General features: G+C 38.4%; 2 long non-coding RNA genes across 12 annotated transcripts in view; one reads left to right on the top strand and one right to left on the bottom strand.

The window, feature by feature from the left end:
• LOC149661388 (uncharacterized) overlaps positions 1-23,247 on the bottom strand; it is a 286,806-nt gene that overhangs the window by 172,988 nt on the left and 90,571 nt on the right. For 10 of the 11 annotated variants that reach the window (XR_016368888.1, XR_016368894.1, XR_016368891.1 and 7 more), the window contains exon 1: positions 20,818-20,852. This is a non-coding gene — a long non-coding RNA (uncharacterized LOC149661388). Of the gene's footprint in view, positions 1-20,817; positions 20,923-23,247 lie in introns of those variants that run through there. The other variant, XR_016368896.1, reaches the window with a different exon arrangement.
• On the top strand, positions 5,323-6,731 carry LOC149661391 (uncharacterized). Its single transcript, XR_016369101.1, has 3 exons — positions 5,323-6,106; positions 6,189-6,542; positions 6,628-6,731. It is a non-coding gene; the product is annotated as an uncharacterized LOC149661391 (long non-coding RNA).

Below are 23,247 nucleotides of genomic sequence, written 5' to 3'. Positions count from 1 at the left end.
CGTAGCTTATTCCTCTAAGATACCGGGAAGGGGGCGCCCGTTAAAATTTAACTGCGCGGCCTAGGAGTAACGACCCTAGGAAAATTTTTATCTCGCGAGAAATTGCTCGTAAAGGTCTTCTTTGTTTTCATTCAAGTCTTTTGGCTCGGGCCTTTAATGACCAATTTTCGTTGATTTATCCCGTTCGAGCCGAGAATCGTGGTCGAGAGATATTCTCTCGTCTAATTTAAACAGAGCCGAAATATCTCTCGCGCGCCAAAGGAAGACGAAAGAAAAGGCACCCGAGTCCAAACGCTAATCTCGTCTTAAGACTGTTAAACAATGATGCCAAGAGGGGAGTACAACTTCGCAAGATATAAAACCCGTACAAATATAAAAGATGCCACGGTTCATCTATGGATATTGCCCATCCTCTCTTCCCCCAATCATTCCGTGGGCGATAATCTTCATTTAGAAAGTAGTCCTAGTGATTGCGAATTCAAATGAAGGTCATTAATAGTGGCGCCACATTCCAGAGGTCTTAATCTAAAAGTTGGCGAGACTCGAGACAGTAATATATTTGCCGAATAGCACTCCTTTGGATAGTCTAGAAACATAAATTAATACGCGAACAAGCAAGGCCTAAGGAAAGCGTACACGAATAAGCAATAAATAAAGTCGTGTGAATAGTCGCCACGGTTAAAACCACGGTCGCAAATCAAAGCTATAGTGCTGAAATGTTCAAGTTACACGTCTCCCACACTCACGCACGACTGTCTGAAAAAAAATCAAATCTAAGGAATTTTTTCGCTTCACCCATTAAGATAGTTAATGCATAGACAGGTTAGCAATGGACCAAATCCTAAAGAGTCTTTACGATACCCGAAAAAAACTTTTCATTGTACGATTCCTGGGAATTCAGTCTCCGGGCCGAGTTCAACTAGTCTCTGAGCACCCAGGATATACACGCGTGAAGCTTATGGCGGTCACGTAATTCCAATAAAAAGAAAAAGAGCTGGGACGCGTCAAAAGTAAAGCGGCTCTCCACAAGCAACTTCTCTCCGCAGTTTTTATCAGACCAGCGAAAAGAATAAAGGGGTTCTTTCGTTCGAAGAGAGAATAAAAACTATTCCCTCCATTTTTCGTTCGCATTCTATAGTGGTATCGTGTTTTATCCCCTTCAAGATTGGCGTTCTCCTCAACGAAAGAACACACGTCCACCCTAACATGAACTGGAATAAGATTAGAGAACACTAAGCTAAAATACGCTTCGTGATACAGATACAGAAGGATAAAGGCCTGATGAACGTCTTCTTCAGATACGCGTCGTTCCCGTCTCTATCCAATGATACTAAATAATTGGTCTTAACTTAACCAACCGAAACAGTTCAGACAAGTTCAGCATAAGTAGAGAAGAGGCGCTTGGTAACGTCCAGTAATTTCAGTACATTAGCTTCGTTGAATAATTCCAATGATCAAAGGGTAGCCAAGACCATGGATTAACCCAAGGCGTAAGGCACCTTGGGCATTTTCTCTCCCCTCGTTCTATATGGGTCACGGCGGAGTTTCGACACTTCGGCCTAAGGTCTACAATTAGCCAGGGATTCCAGCTCGACTAATGTTTACCAAATATTTAATAATCCGTGGAACCGTAAGTGCTAATTAGTTTCGAGCGAAGGTAATTAGAAATCTTGCATACAGTTTTCTCCTTATTGTTCATCCTCGGTTGAACTCGAGTTCCTTTACGTACAAGGACGGTGGCGCTGACCGGGCGGAGCTACGAACGAGTAACAACTCTCGGTCGTCAATTCTCCGGACAAAACGTCACTGGTCCGTGAGAAACGCCTCTCTTAACGTCATTATCCGTTTAATGGAACGAAACATTTTTCAACAAAAAGAAAAAAGGAATCCAAGCTGCTAGGCAACTAGAATATTTCTTCGAAATTCGTCCTTCAAAGTTGATAAACACGAAGATTTCCTTCTTTGTTTTGCATATTTTTCATAGAGATTAATTATTAACGTCGGTTAAATTTGCTTTTGTGAATTTTCTCCTAATCATAAACCCGAATCGTCGCTTTGAAATTCTTCTTGGTTACTTATACGTGCCTGAGAAATTAAGTTACGTCTTTTAAGGGATTATTAGACTTCATCTCTTCCGAGAGTTGAAGCGTACGTTGTATCTAAAGCTATCTCGACTTCACGACTCGAGATTAAAACTTTCATTTTCTTCCATTAAGTGCTAAGACATATACATCTTCGAAAAACAAATTGTACGAAGCAAACAAGTGGTAAGAGTGGTATAATTTCCGCGTAATAAGGATTTCAAAGTTTATATCTCGACTTCTTCCGCTATGGTTTGGTTTCTTTCTGAAAGGATGGCTCAGATTAATAGAATCTATGTGCAAAATGAGCGTGCCTAGCCTACGAGTCGCCAATTCATCGAATTTCTGGCGTTTTCTGACCCGAGCCACCCTGCCTATAGTTCCGGAAACAAAATGACAAGCTAGCGTACGTTGAAGAAAGTGTCTCCGTGAAGCTTCGGAATTTAAGCTTTGAGGACTATTGCTCTATGGGAGAAAGGAAGAAAGACGAAGACAAGGAATAGATAGGGATGGGGTGGGGGGTAAAAAGAGCCATCGCGAGCGGATATTTTTCTTTCTCGGCCCTTTCTTTATCTTTCTGGGCGCTGTGCTTACAAAAAGGCCGGTGGAAAGTATTCCAGCGAGAGCTTTAAGAAGGGAGTTTGGCTATATAGCGGAATTGGTTCGCTCCCTTTGTTTCGACACCTTTCTCTACATTAAAAGGGATCCGCGTCACTTCACCCTGGCGCCGAATAAAGGCCAAATACCATTAAGGAACGCCTGCCCGTGTTGACCCAGGAAGGCCTTCTTCCCTTCCTTGACGGACCCCGCACCCGCCGCTGGCTTACGCGACAAACTCAATTGCCCAATCCGCTTTACGGCCATAGGAGAGAACTAAAAGCGAGAGGAAACCAGCGGCCAGCCGCGACGTAATGGCCGCTATAATGGAAGAAGAACACGCTCATATTTGCCCGAGAAAACTGCCAAGGAAAAAGTCGTTTCCAAAGAACAATGATAAAAAAAACTTCCAACCCTTTTTTCGACTAGCACTTTTGAATGACTAGAGTTACATAGACTTACTTTAGTTGAAAGACCTCGTCGTATCTTCTGACTAAATCGCATTAAGTTTTATTCCCGAAACTAATTACCAGAGATTATCATCATATTTTGACGGTTTCAAATACCCGCAAAATCCATTACCCATAAAATAGCGAAATAATTCCCTGAAAAATCTGAATCCGAGAAGAGATCTTCTCGTCTTCAACCTTTTGGAAAACTGAATTTTTATGTAGATGGGAATAGCTCCGATCTCTGAAGTAGCAGTACTGAAACTCTAGAGCAATCGTTTGCGGAAAACCATTTAAGTCTTGGAAGGATAAAATGGGGTTGAGCAAAGACTTGGTCAGCGAAATTTTCGGATTAAATATCGGGGATACTGTTTCGTTCTTGAAAAAAAAGGAAAAAGTCCAAAACTGATTGTTTTATAATGGAAGATAAAACTGAAAAATAAAAAGACCAAGAAAGATTCTTCCAAACTCCGTAAGTGGAAATTCTTACCCTAAAATTACCTGTTCTACAATGGTTCAACTCCCCATTCTAAGGCTGAATCTTATACTCTTAAAGGAACTGCAAAGAGGGCATCGGCGGGTGGGTAAAAATTATTTGAAATACGTCGCAGACATCACGTGATGCCAAGATACAAAGACTCCTCATGGAGTGGAACTGGACATCTAGTCCTTTTTTTTCGCAAGATTGCAGCGCCAATTCCATGAAGTGGTAGTTTTCGAAATAAAACGAACTAAGGTTCTTTGAACCACGCCTCTCGTCGGTCACGTGCCTCTGACGTATTTCAAATAATTTTTACCCACCCGCCGATGCCTTCTTTACAGTCCCTTTAACTTCCATGAAAATCATCTGAGAACTAAAAAGGCGATCCTTTTTTCATCGTTAAACTTTGGATCCCCGAATTTTTATTTTTTATTCCCAGTATAAAAACATCTCAAGAGCATCGAGGGCTAAAATCGACTCGGCTGGTATAACGATTATCGACAGTTTGACGTGTATGATTTTCTAAGAGAAAGATTATCGTGAACTTCACGCGTCATTCTTAGCGAACTAATAATATTAGATAGGATAAGTCCTTATGTTACGATAATACTTGAATAGAACGCGCTCGCTTCGTCCATTCTTACGACGATGTAAATCCTTTAAGGAGCCCATGAGCATTGGGAATTATACCTTGACTAATTAGAGGAGTGTTAATGACAGCGTCCCGTGCAGAACACCACATCACTCGATCGATTTCAAAGTGATGGTTATCGATACATTGAACCTGGGCGCGTCTACTCTCCAGTTTGACCTACTATACCTATAAATGCAACGTCTGCCGGAAGTTAGTCCACTTCCGTTTACCGATAGGTCCCGAGAATTCGGGATAGTTAGATTTATTCCCTCGGATCGAGATGACGACGTTGTTTATCCGGGTTTAGCTCTCCTCCGGGACACGCGGGAACCCGAGTTAAGCGCGGAAATGTACGCCTCTCCCCGTGTGGCTTTGCAGATTCTAACATCCATTTGTCGCTCGATAGAATGCTCTAAAACCTACCCGTATAGTACCGTACCTATAGTACCTTGGAGTACGTAACTACTGGAGATAAACAATCGCCAATACAACTGCCTCTTGGATGAACCTCAATCTTTTCTGAGGCAAATAAATTGACTTAGTCGTCGGTGTCACACATAACCCGAGTATCGCGATGTTCGACGAGGTATCCGGACGAAATGAGATAAACGCGAACTTTGCCGAGCATCGATTTATTGTGGCTGCGACAAGACGGCAAATAGTAGCCAGGAAGACTCCACGAATACGTCATGATAAGCGTCTTTATAGATTTAACGTATTTTCCTTGAATATCGTAACACGAATGAAAATACCGCAATAAATATCTCCAAGATCTAGTCAATGCATTTAGGAGAATAGCGGCCGGTAGTTTCGGTGAGATTCGGTCAATACGCCATATATAGCTCAGGACGCCCATAAAACTTGGTAAACTCCAAAGATGAATTACGGTCAATGGAAAGCCGGTAAACTCGGGAGGCACATGGTAATCCCCTGTATCAATACACCCTGTATACGTTATAGACCGTCTCTTAATCCCTGATTCGTGGCTCAAACGAGGTTAGGTGCGGATTAATACAAGTCAGTCTCATAGGAGAAATGAATTTGGCAAGGCTTAACAGTTTTAGCACCAAAAATTAAGCAGAGTCAAAATTCGTTCGTTCGCTTAGTGGAGCGTTAATTGTGCAGAAACATTTTCTACCATCTTTTAAAGTAGAGTTGGACTACATAAACAAGTAGTTATTATTCCACAAAATAAATCACTGCCTCGCGGCTTTACAAAGAGGCAGAAAGAGTGAGGGGCAGCACTTTCCTAATTAGTTACTACCAACTTCCACTTGTTCAAATCAACGGACGGTGAAGTGAAAGGAGTTACCATTCAGGGGGTGCAAAAGGTCACCATCGAAGGAGTCAGCGGTCGTTACGAGAGTGAGTATATAGGAAGAAAAGGTCATGGAGTTTTGGACCCGACCGTTTCATCGATTAAGGGGGTGAATGCGGCGCCCGCGTTATTAGGTGAGTACGGATAATGAATATTCAATAAGGGCGACGAAATCTGTCAGTTGCTGCCTTATTCGCGATTAATAATTCAACTGGGTTCCGAGGCGCACTGTGCCCATGGTTCAGACCCTCTGGTTATATCAATGTTCCCATCAGGTACAAAATGTAACTATGAACGATACCGTTGAACCACACAACCTAAGAACCGTGAAAAGATCCAGTTCAACTAGAGTCATCGGTACCGTCGACTCGCCAACCCTTCTACCTAACGTTCGCCGCAAAAGAAGAATTTATTCAAGATGCAAAATTGAGATATCGTTTTGAGGAAAAGTGCCAGCTATGAACAAACTAAAAGGGCTACTTTCTTTGCTACGAGATTAAACATTGAATATTAATACGCCTCAGCTTTCCTAAGTTATAATCCTGGGTATTGCAACGAATAACAATTTTTTAGAATTATTATTCTCGGACGTCTTAATAATACCTCTTGCACTCTTTCCTTCGCTAAGAACTAATTTTTCAGACCGATTTCCGACGGCTCTTTAAACGCTATGCCGAGTTAACAAGCTTGGAAAAAAAACAAGAACGAGTTTTGAGGGAGCTGGGAATTTACCATGTTGAAAAAAAGAGTCAGAACTGCTCATGAATATTTATAGACAACGGTATTTGTATGTTGACTTACGCCTAAATCAGGATAGATAAGAATAAAAAGACATGGCGGACGCGAAGACCGAACTAGTTTCGTCCAAGTTTTAGCAGCACGCGATGCATTTACTGATAATATAAGAGGAATTTCTAATCCTCATTAATTATTGATACAGGTAAAATATTTGGAATAGCTAAACACGCTCGTGCTTAATGAGGTAAGATATTCATCAACTAAGGGTGAATTATAATTAGAAATATGAAATTATTTAGTTAACCCCTGTAATATTATTAACTTTGAAGTTAGATGATTTCCATGCTCTTTCCTGGAAAACATCGACAAATACAACCTTGAAAAGGAGTCATGTTTCACATAGGAAAAACAGCTTTCCTAAAAGATATTTGCCCATTCTAAGGATGGATTCCCATCCCCATAGCTTGAACAGGGAAAAATTTAATATTCAAAATCTTGATTGAATATTGAAAGCAAGTTTGAAATAAATTCATTGAAATTTTGTTTGAATTTGGTTGCTGGTTTCATATATTAAATTATCAATCATCGTTCATTAAATGAAGTTCTCAGAATATAAAATATAAAATTTTCCTCTACGAGAAGTTCAGTCAGATTGGAATTAAATAATGGACTAACTTTCTTCAAACTTTTTAAGAATGAATTTCAACGCACCACAAACACCTATCCTATCCTCCTTTCTTTCTTCCTTTGGGAGATGTGGAGATAATTTTTAAGAGGAGAAAAGGAAAAAGCCGATGAGAACATGGGTCGTCTGGGAGAGTGTCCTGCAGTAGGATGCAGAGTTCATCGAAGCGTGTACCTTCATTAGCAAGGTTTTCCCCTAAATGAATCTTTACTTCCCAGATTACGCTTCGCGGGTTTAAGTGGGGAATAAGACGAAACCCCAGCATCTTGAAAAGGAACCAGGCAAGAGAAATGAGAGAAAAAACAAGATAGTGAAGGTGTCTATAACGGATTCACAAAATTATAAAATTCTAGAAAGAACTTCGGCGTATACTTTGGAGCTTGAAAAAATTACGTGTTATTTATTTTCCAATTCCATATCTGTCTTTATTTGACAAAATAAATATTAGTCTCCCTTCTTACAAGGAAGTCTTAGTTTAGCACCAACGACAGCTATTCATTTCGGAGGGGTGTCGCTGCGTGGAACATTAAAAATTATATATTGTCTCGTTTGTAAAGAATACACGACAACACAAACTGCTCCAAATTAATGCTTTCCCGATGAGGATATTATTTAATGAGTCTTAAAGAAAGGGTGAACACGTAGATGCGCATTTAGAAGAAAGCGGATATCGGAAAGCTAGCTAGGTAACTTGAGGCGCATCTTTGTACTGGATCTATGTAGGTGGCGCTAAGAGAAAGAAGAGATGGACTTTTCCAAAGAAGCAAGGTCTAATAATTTCGCGAGTAGCTCTTTTAAACTCCGCGGGGACGAAGGAAAGGGTTGACGCTAGAAAATTAATTAAAACTGGAAATGGAATTCTTGTACTTGGTCCTCGAACACCGACCACTCGTTCCTTAAAAACCCCTAGGATTAAAAGAGAACACCGCGACCTTCGTTTAAAAGAATAAGGAAACGACAACACACCTTTTGTCGAGCCTTAAGGCACTGCGCTTTTCGACAAATTATAATTCACCAGAAGATTCAGCGGTGACCAAGCAACTAACTACAGAAGATTTCTTCGAAAATTCTTATACACCACAAACGTTAAACCCATTTCGCGGATGACTATTTGTCTACGGAACGACAACGTTCGGAAGTCTTCGCTTCGAAAAAGGAACGTACTTGCGCTGAAGATTAAGAGAACCAAATAATTAAAGAAAAAAAAGGAAAAACTCCATCTGACTTTTCTTATTGTTTTCCCCAGTTTATTCCCTAGCGAAATTGTAATGGGAAATCTTCCCCCGAAACTTGACGGATAATATTTTGTTTTTGACCAGCTAAGCGAGAACCTGAACTTTACAGGAACCGGTAAAGTTTGTGGTGGCAAAGGTTTAGAATTCTTTAGAAGGAATTTTAGAAAATATATTCACCAATAAATATAAAAGTGGAGTGCAAATTTTCGTGGCAAAAACGTTGCTTGGTAATATCGCGAAAGAGCCAGCCTAGATATCAATTTTTCAGCGTGACATGTCTATTTGAAATTCTTCGAATGGAAGATATTACCAAAAAACCGACTGGTTCGAAACTTTTGTAAAGGTATCACGATTTTCATTCGACCAAGGGAAACAAAAAGGAAGAATTTTCCCTGATATTAGGAATTTTGAACTGGGCTAAAAAGAAGTAGCGAAAACCTAAAGTTAAAACAAGACTGCCTTGACTTTATAGAAACGCTTATAAGGGAAATTTTTGGCTTCACGAAAATGAAAATGTTTAAAGAAGTTCAGCCACAAATTAGACAAAACTTTAAACTAAATCTCAAGATCCTAAACCTAAACTGAATTTTGTCCTTATAAGCCCAATAAGATTGTTCATTTATAGACATCAATGGATATCCTAAATACTTCAGCACAAAATTTAACTTCATGGTGTCATTAAACATACTACATCATTCGGCATTGAACTTGCCACCATCACTGGGGGAAGTCTAAAAAAAAGGGGTTCCCATATAGAAAATATACTTTTATACATAATAGGGCTGAGAACCGAGTTATTTAACGCCGGGCCGATTCCTGTATTTTTCCTTTGGAGGAAAAAAAGTTTTGGTCTGACAATGTCTTCTGGAATATGCGTATATTCTACTATCCGAAAAATAAAAATTGAAGGTATCAGTTTCGAGAGCTATTCAACTATCATTTTATTGGATTTTCCGCGCTAAGGAATAAAGAACGTTTTCATATTTCCTTTCTCCTTCATTCTTTTAAATATACCCGTACCTAAGTCGGAGAGGGTGAGGGTCAAAAGAAGTTATAAAATATATATATATTTTTATAGTAAGGAAGGGCAGAACTGGCGTCCTAGTGGTTTAGAGAGATTTTATTCATGGATAGAAGAAGAGAAAGGGAGGGAGAGAGAGAGAGACCCTTCCTACAATTGCACCCCTACTATTATTCACGGCTGATACATTTATATTTTATAAACGGGTTGGTAGCCAAGGCCTAACCGGGGATGAAAAAAGGAAAAAGCTAAAGCTGTGGAAGAGGGGAATAAAAAAAAACACCTGTCTCGCTGCTACACTAGTCTAGTCTCTATATACCAACAAGAAACATTACGATAACGTAATATTACATCTACGTGCGTTAGCGTCGGATTAAACTTAAAATGGTAATCATCATCACCACCAAAGTCACCAAATTACAATATTAAACCAATTTATATATACATCTCACGTCTCTTGGGTTTAGAGACGCATTTAATTGGATCCAATTTGAAATCTACTGCCATTTATGCCTAATATACATCAATCATTTCCCCTTGAAATCAAAAATGTCTTGGCATTATGCAAGACATAATAGAAAACCAGATGAGATACTAAATCTTACATACTTAACTCTACTAGGAATAGAAATAGAATAAAATAAAACGTTCAGTTTTTTTCATCTATTTTTAAAACAATACTTATTGAAAGTCAGCATAATATTACAGTTTCTCCGTAGTCCGTGACTTTCAGAGTGAGGTGGAAAAAGTTATTTAGAGATGATATTCTCTCTACGATTCCATTTCGAAAGTTTTAGCATATATTACCAAAGAGTTCCAAACTAGCTTTGACCTCAAAAACATCAAACTCTTCGCTCTTATAGGTTTCGTCAAGTGCACTTGACAAGGTGTACGCTATTCGTAGGCCATCTCTCAAGACAGAAAGGCGGAACTCTTTATGAAGTGCTCTTGAGTATAGGCATAAATTCCAAGGAGGTTTTTTTTCCATGGACGACTGTTTTGGAAAAAGTTTCTGATGCGTAGAAAACTACGACGATACCATGTATATTTTACGTTATTTTAGGGCAGAAAGATCTTCAAAAAAAGTAGGCTTTACGATACTGATTTAAAAATACGCAGTCACTCTTGGGTTGTTTTATAAATATAAAATACAAAATACAATATTCAAAAAGAAAATACTCGAATACTATTTTAGACCTATTTTAAAATAACTTTAAAGGTAACTGCGCATTCAAAGAGTTAAAATGGCTTATAAACTTTCAGAGTCGTGGAATTTTAAATTATTTTCAGTTAATTATTTAAAATACCGTTCCATAGCTAAGCCTAAACAGGCTTAAAATAAATAATAATAATTTTGAATTGAAGTTACATAGTTTTAGTATTAATAATTCTCGATTATTTTTTGAGCATAGCTAAGCTTTAGCGCACAGAATTAAAATTTTCAAACTAAGCAGCCTTAAAAATTTTAATTTTATCTCGTTTTTCATATTTGATACTTGAGAATTTTTAATTTAATTTTAGCATTAAAATAACCCGTATAACATTAAAAGAGATATCATATCTAATAATACGTCAAATTTAGATTTATTTTATTGTCGTGCTTCATATTTCAGATTTAGAGCAACAACTCTTGACGTAGAGTAAGGGTGGGATGTGTAGTTGAAAGGCAATTTTCAAAACTGTCAACATTTTGGAAAAGGTCGTCGGTCGCTTGACTTCAACCCTCCCAATTCACCAACTATATCCTTAAGCGACTCAAAAAAACTTTTTCCTTTCCTATTTCCTTGGTAGGGCCTTGGAATAATTAACAAAGGGTTCATATTCATAAACTTAAGCAAGACTTATACTTATTTTTTCTTAATGTACATTTCAGGATTAAAAACCTCTTCAGTTAGTTATTCCAAGGCTTTCTTAGCTAGAGGCTAAAGGAAGTCGTCCACTATATGAGCTTATCCGGAACGTACTACCGTACGAAACTGTCCGTGAAATTAATGGCCGAAAAAAAAATATTATTTCTATAAATATTTTATATTACGGACTAGAAAATTATTTTTTTATATAGTTTGGGGAATTTAAGTTCGAAAATGATGACGTCTCCAGTAATAACTCATAAAATTTAGACGGAAAACAGCCATGTTTAAGTAAACATCAAAGTTCTTTCCACTTTTAATATAAGAATAAGATGAAAAAGTGATATAAAAAAATTAAGTTCTAGAATTTATCATTATATAAGGGGGTTAGAAATTGCGAGAATGAATGATGAAAATCATTGAGTATTTTTGCATCATAATTTTCATTGGTTTTTCTGATACCAGCCTCGATGTATGTATTGTACATAGGCTATATACCTTTGAACGGTTTAATTCGAAATGGTCACAACAATAGCTTGAGGAAGTAACATCTCCCAATGCGCTATTGAAGCTATAGATAATTAGACAAGATTATATTACGACCTATCAGACTTAAAGAGCCAATACCAACCACCGATAGCAATAATCGTAAAACCGGTCTGGAGGTTTCCACGAACCATCAAAAATTCATAATTGCCCTTCCTTATTTTATGACAATGCCTTGAGACGCCTTGGTTACCCTTTATGACCGCTAACTCTCCGCATTGTAATATAATTACAGAAATCAATAACTTCTCATTTATGGGCTTCTGTTTCACGATATTGAATTTACGGCCTAGCCCAAATTATGGGATAGATATCCATAAATTTGTTACGATAATTGTTCAAATGATAGGACACATAGTGGCTTAGCTATTTAGAGACGTAAATTGTGATTGTCTTCTATAACCCAAAGGTTTTCCTTCAGTGTCGCACATTGTACACACCAAGAAGTCCATTCCACATTATTCCCTCATTTAAATAATAACTGTATTACATTTTCCTAACACAATCAGGAAAACCACTAGATTTTAATTAAATAATTCAAAGTCATTGTCCCAAACTCAAACAGCTAATCCATCCTGTAAAAGAGTTTAAAAGGCAAGCTAGATAAAATATTGCCATGGTGTATCGAAAAGTGGTTATCGATCGGCATATGAAGGCCAAAAACATCATCTTTATGGGATGAGGATGAGAAGGACAAAGTTTATTCCTCTGCAAAATAAAAAGTAATCGTTTCCCCGGATACTAGAGATAGAGACTCGGAGAGTTGCGACTGCAACGTCAGTTTAGATTATTTATCCAGTCTCCATAAATAATTTTCCCTTTTTTTCTCAAGGCTGAATAACCGGAAACTTGGCAGTACTTTTCCACTTTTCCCATCTCTCTATTTCATCTAAGTTGACAGCCTAGTAATTATTTATTTTATTTTACCGTTCCAAAAAGAGTCAAAGTCCCCGGAAAAGTTTATAAAAGTTGGGTGAAGTATATGGTATTACCTATAAAATTGTCCTCAAACTTTACGATGAGTTCAGTCGCCCGTGATAAGGCTTTCCACAGAAATGGAAAATGTGGTAGATAGAAATAGAAGGGTTAAGTCCGAGTCCTTAAATTATATACCCAATCACACGCATTATTTTTCAGCAATACATACGCTGGTTCCATCTATACATTATAGACGGAACAAAACGAGGTTTATTTTTACGTGAGAAAACTGAGGCGCATGAATATTCAATGTTAAACGTCATAAGCAGGAAGTAATCTTTATCAAGCGCCGTTGTACACGAGTATATATCCTATACATTTTCAGTAGAGCAAGGTATTTCATCCCACTCTAACAGTGCAATTCAGAATCTTAAGAAATTATTCAGAGCTTCCTCCCCTTAGAATAGACTTTGTGCTCGTAGACAACTGAGAGTGGATCTCATTATACATTATAGATCGGGTATGGAGGAGAGATTCCCAACTTATAGGACCGACCTAACCGCCATCTTTTCCCTAACCTAATATTTCCTTAATTATTCCGATTCCTTCAATTAAAATTAATTGCGCAAAATACGTAGACACGATTAATATCAATAATCTTCCAATGAATGAGTTGCTTATCGGGTAAACTTAATCTCCAATTAATCTAAATTTTACTTAAATTAATTATCATCACAGGCGGGAATAAGAATATTCGCAGGTCAAGAATTTTGATGGTGAAATTAATTAAATAGTAAATACCGGGTTGGAAACCGAGATATTCCTGAGCTAGTGTGGTTTTAAAGCTTGGGAAATTCTTCATTTTAGAAATAGGGGAATTTTAGAAACGGGTCATTTAACACGAAAATATAATAAAGGCATTAGCATCGCATCACATTACGCTCTCATAACTCCGTCCCACTCCGTTGGTCTGTCTCTATTACAGAAATGACAACAAGATAAGGAAAAATAATAACAAATATAAGGCCCAGTATAGTATCGGTCCCCTTTAGAAGGACAGGACAGGAGCCTTATTAATTTCTCGTTATCGGAAAAGCAATAAGAATGAAGGAATGCATGGTAGCAGCCGCGCCATCTAACTACGAGGAGTCAAAGTGAGCCGCTGTTGCAAGCGGAATCACTAGGAGGGCACCACGAGTTCCATCTCGAGAAATAATCCACTAAGGATTATAAGAGGTTGGGAAGAATCTGGAAGAAGAGAGATCTATTGGAAATATTTTTTGGATTATAGCATAGAGAATAATGGGAAAATACCGTGCCTTTGATTCACAATTCAATTATATTTAAAAATAAATGAAATAGGAAACATAACCCCTGAATATGATACTCGCGACTTCGGCAGGAAAAACATTTCTACAGGCGTTCTATGGGAAATACACTATAATCAAAGCGCCTTAATGTTGGTTTTCTCGTCAAACATGAATCTCCCAACATTAAAATGGAGAAAATTCATTAATTTCACTTTATCATAGGTACATATTAAATTCATAAAATTTAAATATTAGCGCCTAGTACTAGCACTTAATTTATTATTTTTATTACTAACTAAATGGACTTAAGGTATAATAGAAGAGTTTCATTTATCGTGGTTCATGTATCCAGAAACCATAAAAAGAATACGAAGTCATTATCGTTAAAAAATCCCTTTTAAAACCTTGAGCACTCAAGTTTTCATGGTGGGGCGGCCATTAACCGGGCATCGATTTTAATATTTTGAAAGCATTTGGAGAAAATGGCTGTCATTATTTTTAAAAGAAAAACAGCCAAAGAGTCGAGTTGCGATGGTCCAAATATCACCCCAAAAATGAAGACAAATTCCTCTTTGACGAGCTGTATAACAATGAAAGAATGAAAACTAGATATTATCGGAAAAAATCGTGATTGAAAATGGCCCGGAGTAATGCCATCTAGCTATTAGAAATAAGAGGAAAGAGGGGAGAATGTCGCGGCTATCCGTTCGATGGCGGGAGAGGTTTTAACTCGGTTTCAGTTTCACCTCTAGGCGACAGAGAGAGAGAGAGAAAGAGATCTAAAGTCGATGTCGTTAGAGAAAACGTCCTAGTGTTTTTGACACCTAGATAAAAGAAAATGGAAGAAGGGGTTTGATGGGTAGATGGGTGTGTGTATCCGTGCCCATTTTTCCTAGGGTTAGCTTCTCTGCCCTAGGTCGAGAAAAAGAAAAATTCTTACTGCCTCTTTTGTTAAAATTGGGTCCTTTTCGGTGAAGCGGCCCGATAATATTTCTACATCTGACAAAATAGAAAACGGCTCAGAGTGGAAAGACGATAAATCAAACGCTTAAATACAATCTCGATGTATAGCGACGCCAAGAAGAAACTCTCCTTAGAAAAAAGGAGAAGAGGGGGATGATGGGATCGATGGATGGTCAGAATTTAAAGGGAAAATATCCTTAAATAAAGTGTAGCTAATTAAGCAAATTCTTCAGGGAGATGGACGTTACTAGTAGCTATAATTTAATCAATGCGCAAATATTGATACCGTTAACGTTACAAGTTCAACGAAGCACGTCAATGCTGGAATATCTCACTCGTTCGAGCTGCAATAAGTTGCATTAATTTCAACTCATTCTGTACTGACCCTCTAACGCCATGAAGAACTGATATAAAATCACAACATAAGACGAGATTGCAGGGAAAGTTTCGTCAAACAACAGAACTTGCTCTTACAAAGTAATTAATGATTAAGTAGGCTAAATTCTTTGAGATATAAGGAATGGAAATGAAGCGATATTTGTATCGCGACACTCTTCCTTTATGAGATGAGGAAAGGACGAGGTTGGGTAATTCTGAAAGAGATAGCTAAAAGGAGAGGCCCCACTCGGGCAAAGACCGAATGATAAAGTTCTTCTGGGCGGGTAATACATCGGGCTAGTATCGAAGTCCCCCCGTTTTGGAAGAAGACTGGATGGCGGTTTGGGAGCTAAAGAAGGAAGAGTGATAGCATTCGGGACGGGCCAGCTAGCCCGTGGAAAGTGGTTTCCATGTTGGCGGCCGAGCTTGACCAAAAACGCCCACGCAAAAACCCAAGAATTATTTCCCCTTATTTTTACTCTTTTCCCATTTTATAGCCAGGCAGAAATCCAAAAGAATCCAGAGGTTACCAGCTCAACGAGAGATATTGTTGCATTCGGGGAAAGTGGACAAACACGTTACTATTGAGTTCGGTTGCCCGATTTTGTCGAACTAAAATTTATCATTTTCTAATTTTCTGCATAGAACTTTCCCAAGATATCTGAAGACCTACTATTTAATAAACACCTTGATTAAACTTAGCTACATTAATTAGCTTTTTACACGAGAAATTATTGCCGGATTCATAAGTTAAACGTGAAATAAATGATTGATTGAAAAGAAACGCGTAAAACAAAGAAAAATCTTTTTCTCTACTTGGTACTTCCAATCCTCAAATATACCTTCACCGAAAATAACCATAAACACTTTCTTTGCAACCAGGACGAGCGTCCACTTTTTCTCGGGTGGACCATTTGTTTCGAAATAGCGATTTTGCGCCCCGGATCTTCATCGAAACATTAATCCTACTACTAGGCTAAAAAAAAAATGAACCGAAAACATTTTTTCAGAACGTAGGACATAGCAGTATCTCTTCGGTTGCGCTACGGGAAAAAATATTTTTTCATTATACGCCTGCCAAGCCCTAGAAAGAGGTTGACCACCACCCACAATTCCAAAAAAGCAATCCTCAGGACCATACTTGACCCAAACACGAGCCCAAACAAATATAAAGAGGAAGCGGCGTCGTAGGATAACGAATAATAAACACCATCTCCCCATCTTTCAGAAATGCCTTCGAGACCATGAAACAGAAAAACTAAAGTCAACAACAGACGCGAAGTTCAAAGAATCTTTCATTTTCAACAACCTCCAAAGGCTGAAGGGATAATCGCGCTATACAAATATTATGAAAAAATTTTTTTAATTATTTTGAACGTCACCATATATCCGTTTCAATAAGCCTTGGACTAAGTTGCCTTACTGTTAACGAATTATGTAGAACTAACTTCTCTGTCATGTTTTCATTTCTCGACTTCGATAAATCTTCCTGACAACAAGACGAAAAAACCAAACAAGAACCCTTCTTTAAGATTTTCAACATATTACAGTTTCTTTGACAAGTTGTTTGGGTCTAACATTTGCTAAGCCTCGTTTTGTATACATAAATATAAATAAGATAAGCTAGAAAGAGGAAGGGGGTATGAGTGACCGAAAACGTCGATGCATCAACGCCGATGGACGGGTGATTGCTAGTCTGATATGTAATGGTCCCCGTAACCGCATCAATCGAATATTCCAGAGAATAATGGAATTTGCCGACAGTCGGTTCAATATCGCGAATTTTTGTGAAACCAAAATATAAAACTTTTCAATTTACAAAGGTACTGCTTGGCGTTGTACGTATTTTTAAATAAAATTCATAATTGGGGCGTACGAAATGGGGCCCATAGAAAAATTTTCCCCATCCAAAACTTTGCGAGATAACTTTTGTGAAAGAATATATTTTCTCCCGGAGTTCTTGAATTAACTTTGTCCAATTATGGAAGACTAATTTAGGCTTGTATCTTTCTGGCCCTTGACACTAGGAGAGTTCGCATTAACGCTAACATTGAGATCAAACAAATATTCGTAGCACATGAAGCAACAAATATTAAAAGCTGGGTAACAAATTGTAAGATAGGATTAGTACTATTTAGTCTTTCTCTCAGATACCTTTCCGTCAATTGGTTCCTACAATAAACGCGATACAAATATTTTTAACTTAATAATAATCCGAATGAGAACAAGGCGTCTAAAAAAGAAGGAGGTTAACTGAAGGAAAGTGCTTACATTAACGGGAAACTAGGGCTGTTAACGTTATCTGCCCAAAGAGAGAGAGAGAGAGAGAGAAGGGCCGAGTTTTAGAAGAGGAGCGAGTTGTTGGAAGTGCAATTTCTGGCCAGGGCTTCGCTTCTACTTGTAATTGCTCTTAGGGATAAAAAATAAAAGAGGGAACAGAAAAGGCTTGCTGGAAGAGCGAGTAAAAAAATAGCGGATGGTTGTTCGTTCCGTTAATGTGTTGTTTTTTTAGGACGCGATCGTCCGTTGATCGCCTCCGGGGTATTCCGTTCAATCTGGCCGTTGGGCCCTTATCTTCCTCCTCCTTCAAACTCCCCTTCCTCTACTCCAACAGAAACTCTTGGACGGGTTTTTTTTCTTCCTATTCTTTTTTCTATATATTTTCGTAAGCCCACCTTCCTCCTATGAAAGTCTGTCTTATGCCATGTATATTTACAAGTATGGAGTATATATAGCCTTTTTGAGAGACGAGAGGAACGACAATGTAACGTTTTCCAATTCTTTACTGACACGCTAGGAAAGAGGAGGGTTTTCCTTTCCTTTTTTTCGGCGGAACGATACACGGCAAAACCCGGACGGGCCAAGACAGTCGCGGTTGTCGAAAGTCAATATTTTTTTCCCTGGGTTTAGTTGCGGGTGAAGTGTTATGGAGAAGCCAATATACAATGTGGCTCGGGTCAAAAAACCCGATAGGTTCCATGAAAAATAAATGTATATATTCCTCGAAAACCATGCTTCTTACATCTCCATTCAGATTTTTGGGCTGTTAGTGAGGAACGAAGAAGTAAAGAGATATATAATTTCTAGGTTAAGAATTGCTGTCGATACGGGGACTGTATTTCAAGGACTTAAGCTCTGGTCATAAGGACTGTTGCTTTCTGAGCAACCAATAAGATTCAAGATTGCGTTCTAAAACCTCGTTAGCGTCGCGAAAGTCGATGGTTCCGTTTAAAATTTTCTCTAAATTGAGTTATTACAGTGGGTAATAGAGCGACTTACGAAACAATCTCGGAGAAAGTGAAAAAAAAGGCGACATTTTGCAAGTCCAGCGCGTCAAACTCAATTTAGAAGTCATATTTAAGCTCTAGTTATAAAGCAATTATCCTCGACGACGTCTGGAACGGTTAATATTGAGATTAAGCAGGCGTGCAATGCAGACCCCTATGGTTAAGGTATGGTGAGAAGGGGGTCAACCAAGAGTTGTACAACGCTACAAAATGGGTAAAACTACGGGGGACACAACATGTCACCCCCGTTTAGGCCAATTAGGCCGAGACATTTTCATTAAAAACGTATAAGTTAGTCGTGTAGCGCGAGCCAAAACGCGAGACCAGAAAACCACCATGTACACTAACTATTCCGAACCGAATTAAGCTGATTCTACACATTTTTTACCCATAGATGAAACTTTAAATTATGTACCGCAAAGCGACAGTCAATGCCTTAAACTATTAACAAGTTCTATGATCACTTACTATTTTAATCAGAAGTTTGTCAAGTAACTTTTAAGGCGAACTTTTTGAAGTGATTTGTGGCAAATGATGGAGAGCGGGTTACTTCGGCTTTGAGTACAGACCAGTAGCGTACCACTATTAAGGGCTACCTTATATGCCATTTCGGTAATTTTGTTCTCGCCGTCTAAATTAAGTTGTAACGAGGAGTGCGTGTCAAGCACGAAAGCCCTCGCTTACCGAACGCCCCCCGTTTCATCCCCCACGCCTTCAATTTCCCCGTCGCGAGGAACTCCTATTTGTTTTTGCCCCGACACATTTAAGATTTTCTGCCTTTTTCAATTCACTTTCCCGTTTTCCCATCAACCAGAAGTTCATTACTGGTCTTTTCATAGTAGTTAACATTCTATTAGAGCTCCAGATACTCATACGTAAAGCCCATGGTCAAATCAAGAAATAGAGAGTTACGAGCATCTCCGTAAATGGTAGATTAACTTCTAATAATGTTCTTTCGCTCGTTTAAAAGGCAAAAGTTAGGTGTATTGAACCGCGGATGACCAAAAATTGTAGACTAGGAAGTTAGGAAGAAATAATTTTTGGGCATAGGAGGAACTAACTTTGGTACAGGATTTAATAAACTATTCGATGTCCCGGGGATGCTTGACGAATGAGGTGTCAAAGAAACGTGTCAACGATAGTTTGGGGGCGCCCAAAATCATTTGCATTCCCAAGAAAACGCGCGAGAGCCCTTTTTTCCCGCCCTAGACACGGATGATAAGAGCTTCATATTTATAAAAGCAGCAGTAAAAAGTCATAACTAAATTTTACGTTTTAGAAGGGTTGATTCAAGGGTTATTTCCGTATTCAAAAATCTCGCCCTTCAATACTTTCTGGACAAACCATTAGATTCCGGGAATACGTAATGCTTGCGATAAATATATATCCGCCGTTTTTCTTACGAGTAAAGTTACTTACTTTTTGAATTGAAGTAAATCTCCCCACCTTCAACTTCCATATCCCTTTTTCCAACGAATCTTCGCCTCATTAATAAAACTTTTCGGTATATCCTACGTATGATAGTAATAGCCCCGCCATGGCGCATGCATAGACCAATATATAATTTTCCGGAAAAGGTCGTCTCTACGTCCAGCTTTGAAGTAATATAAGTTCGGGTGAGGGTGACCAGGGGTATACTTTCTGGGACGTAGCCGAGCGGAATCGGGCGGGACAAACTCACGGGGCTTACGAATTTACGACTACATATGACGACAAGTAGAAGGAGAGTTTTCCAAAAGGAAACGCGCTTCCATACTTTACGACGGTGATTTGTCTTGGAAACTTTCCTTTGGCCAAATTACCCCTAAGTCTCGTTGCTTTCTCTAAACCTTCCTTAATACCATGAGTTGATAGATAAGAGTAACTTTACATTAAAACGTAATTCATCAACTTGTCTCCGATTTGGAAGGAATGAAGAAAATGTGTTCTACAATGGGGGTGTGTAATTCGCAATACAATGGGGGTGTGTAATTCGCATTAGGATGAGATAGTTTACATACTATTCAAGATCATGAAAGGAACACAAACAAGGATCCACTTGCACTCTTTCATAACAACTCTTGATATTCTTTCCAGATATATCGGCAGTGCAGCGCGTGGAAAGAGTCTCGTTTTTACGACTCAATTTTACCTCGATGGCGGGATTATAAAGTTACTTTTAAGAAGGAAATATCCTCTCACTAACTTCGTTTACGACTTTGATAATGCGCTACTAACTTATCGATTACGTATTATATTTCTTTGCCATAAATTCTCTGGCCTATTTACATCTAAACTATGTTTAACAAAAGAAAGACATGACGTAAATATAAATGTAAAGACTCACTGTGCAGCAAAATTATGAATTCCACATTGTTGGTCCAACTTGATATCGCAATAGGTGTAGATTCATGAGATGGATTCATTGAAGCGATGTTGAAATTGTCCACCGCTACAAGAGTAAACAAAATAAAACACAATTCATTGGCTTAAATTAATCAAATTTAGAACATAAAAAACTGATAGGCATTTAAGAGAATGAGTGAGTTCCTAACTTCTTTTAGAACACCATGGAAATGGACCACTTTTTATAATCGCCTGGAAGCTCCGCATTTCGCCACTATGGTGGACATAATTTGGTGGCGATAAGCGCCTTGCATTTTTTTTTATTATTATGCGAGGGCGTTATTTACGGGTTAGAGCAGATTTTTGGGGGCGAAAGAAAGCGTTTGTCGGCCGGCGCCGAGCGACTGCTCCTAATCACGCACGGAGAAAAGTTCAAAAAGGCGCGTGTGGACGCCGCCGCGATAAAAAGGGTTTCGCGTGAGACTCGCCAATTACAATATTACTTGTAAAATCCCCACGCGGCCGGAGAAGGAGGTGGTCGCTAGCGCAGAGGGTGGAGGAATAGAGAGTCCAGCCGCTTTTGACCGGGGTTTGGCTATTTAATGAGACGGGACACACAAAGCCAACTATCCCGAGAGAGTTTCGTTCGCATCCTTTAAGAAGCGTTTCTTAAAAGGTTAAGGTCAATCCGTAAGAAATTTTCTATAATGGAAAATTCTTTCTCTCGAACCGGCACTCTAGGTTTAACACTAGGAACATATTTAACTCGATTCTAACAAGCTATCTTAAAAATCCAGCTCAGGGTAAATACACATAAGGTTTCGGAAGTGTTAAAAAATGTTAAATAAGGCGTTTTCTCATTAAGGACGACAGCTAATAACGCCTAATGGACAAAAAAAATATTAAAAACCAATCACGAATCAGTTTAGGGGTGGTAAGACATAAAAACGGCATTAACTTCCTCTCCCTTTAGGGAAATCCCTCCAAACAATTATTGGGCGTTTCTCATTAAACACGACGGAAGTATGTTCTATTTCCTGGCTAATTTAAAAGCCCGGAGCTTTTAACCCAACTATAAATACATCTTTTGTTCCGCTAGATGCCTAAACCTTTTTTGCATGATACAAAGCACGTGACCCGTATAGTGTTCTCCACATTCTTACATCGTTAGTATTGCACCATTGATATTCTTAAACAGCAGTGCGAACGGGACTTGACCCCAAGAAAAACAGAAGAAAAAAAATTATATTTTTTATCGTTTCTTCGACGCAAAACTCGCTTTACTACCAAGTCTTAATGCGCATTGTTATAAATAAAAGAGTTTTCAGTTAAGTTTGTAAGAAATTATCGTTGTGCTAGTCTAGTTTTTGAGTCCCAGGGTCAGAGAGCTTGTTGCACCTCTCCCCATGGCTTTAGAAGAGATGAAATCACTGAATCCAATCCACCTTTAGACAAACAATCATAGCTAACAAAGGACAATAAATACAAACTTACTGACGAACAATTTACTTATGAAAATACGTTCACAAGTCAGGAGAATTAAGGAAATCGCACCACGTTAAGTCCTGTTATTTATCGCCATTTTTCCCTTTTCTTGGTTTCTTTCCCGGACAGAAGTTAACGTATCCTATAAGCTCTTTCCATATGCTTTCACTAAAGTAACTCCCGACTCATTAAATTAGAAAAATTAATAGATTAAAAGGTCCTTGACTATATACTAATGGAATGCTGGAGTCAGGGCAGGGCTGAACTCCACAAGTTTTCACGCGCGCGCCAACCCTAACGAAGAAAGCGCGCGACGGAAGCCTCGTTACCCTAACCCGATTATAGATTAGAGGGCTAGAAACAAATTAGCCAAAGCTCATCCGGTGTGCAAGGGTTGTAACGCTACCAGAAAGAATAAAAATGAAAGCCATTTATTTCCTCTAAGAAAAATTCTTCGTGGGTGGAAAGAAAAACCACAGGCGAATACTTGTAATGTATTATATAAGCGCCTGTAAAAGTGTTTCACACGTTCAACAGGAAAAATATGTGGTTCCAGATTAATAGCAAATATTGTTATTTTTAGGCGCATTTCCGTCTTCATTTAATTTCCAAGATGAGGCGATTAAACTATTAATTAAATAAAGGTGCTCAAAAGAGAAGTAGGAACTTTTTGGGGAAAGTTTTAGTTGCACTGGCCCTCGTTTTAGTTAACGTAGCAATTTCGGTCCTAATTTTCTATCTCTAATTTTTCACTGCAATTTTACAAAGTCAATCTCGCTACGTATCAATCATTTGCGCATCACATACACTACAATCGTCTCAATTTACTCAGGATTTAAGACAACCATCGAGCTTCAGTTGCTTTGGAAACTTACCTTAACAACACAGAATAAAAATAAAAATTAACTCAATTATTCAATTGTGATTAAAGTTTTCATTACTTTCA

This window comes from Phalangium opilio, unplaced genomic scaffold, assembly GCF_054372755.1.
Source record: "Phalangium opilio isolate 3A_F unplaced genomic scaffold, DU_Popi_V2 ptg000070l_1, whole genome shotgun sequence".
Classification (NCBI taxonomy): domain Eukaryota; kingdom Metazoa; phylum Arthropoda; class Arachnida; order Opiliones; family Phalangiidae; genus Phalangium; species Phalangium opilio.
Note: the sequence above shows the minus strand (reverse complement) of the source record. Positions and strands in the feature narration are given on the sequence as shown.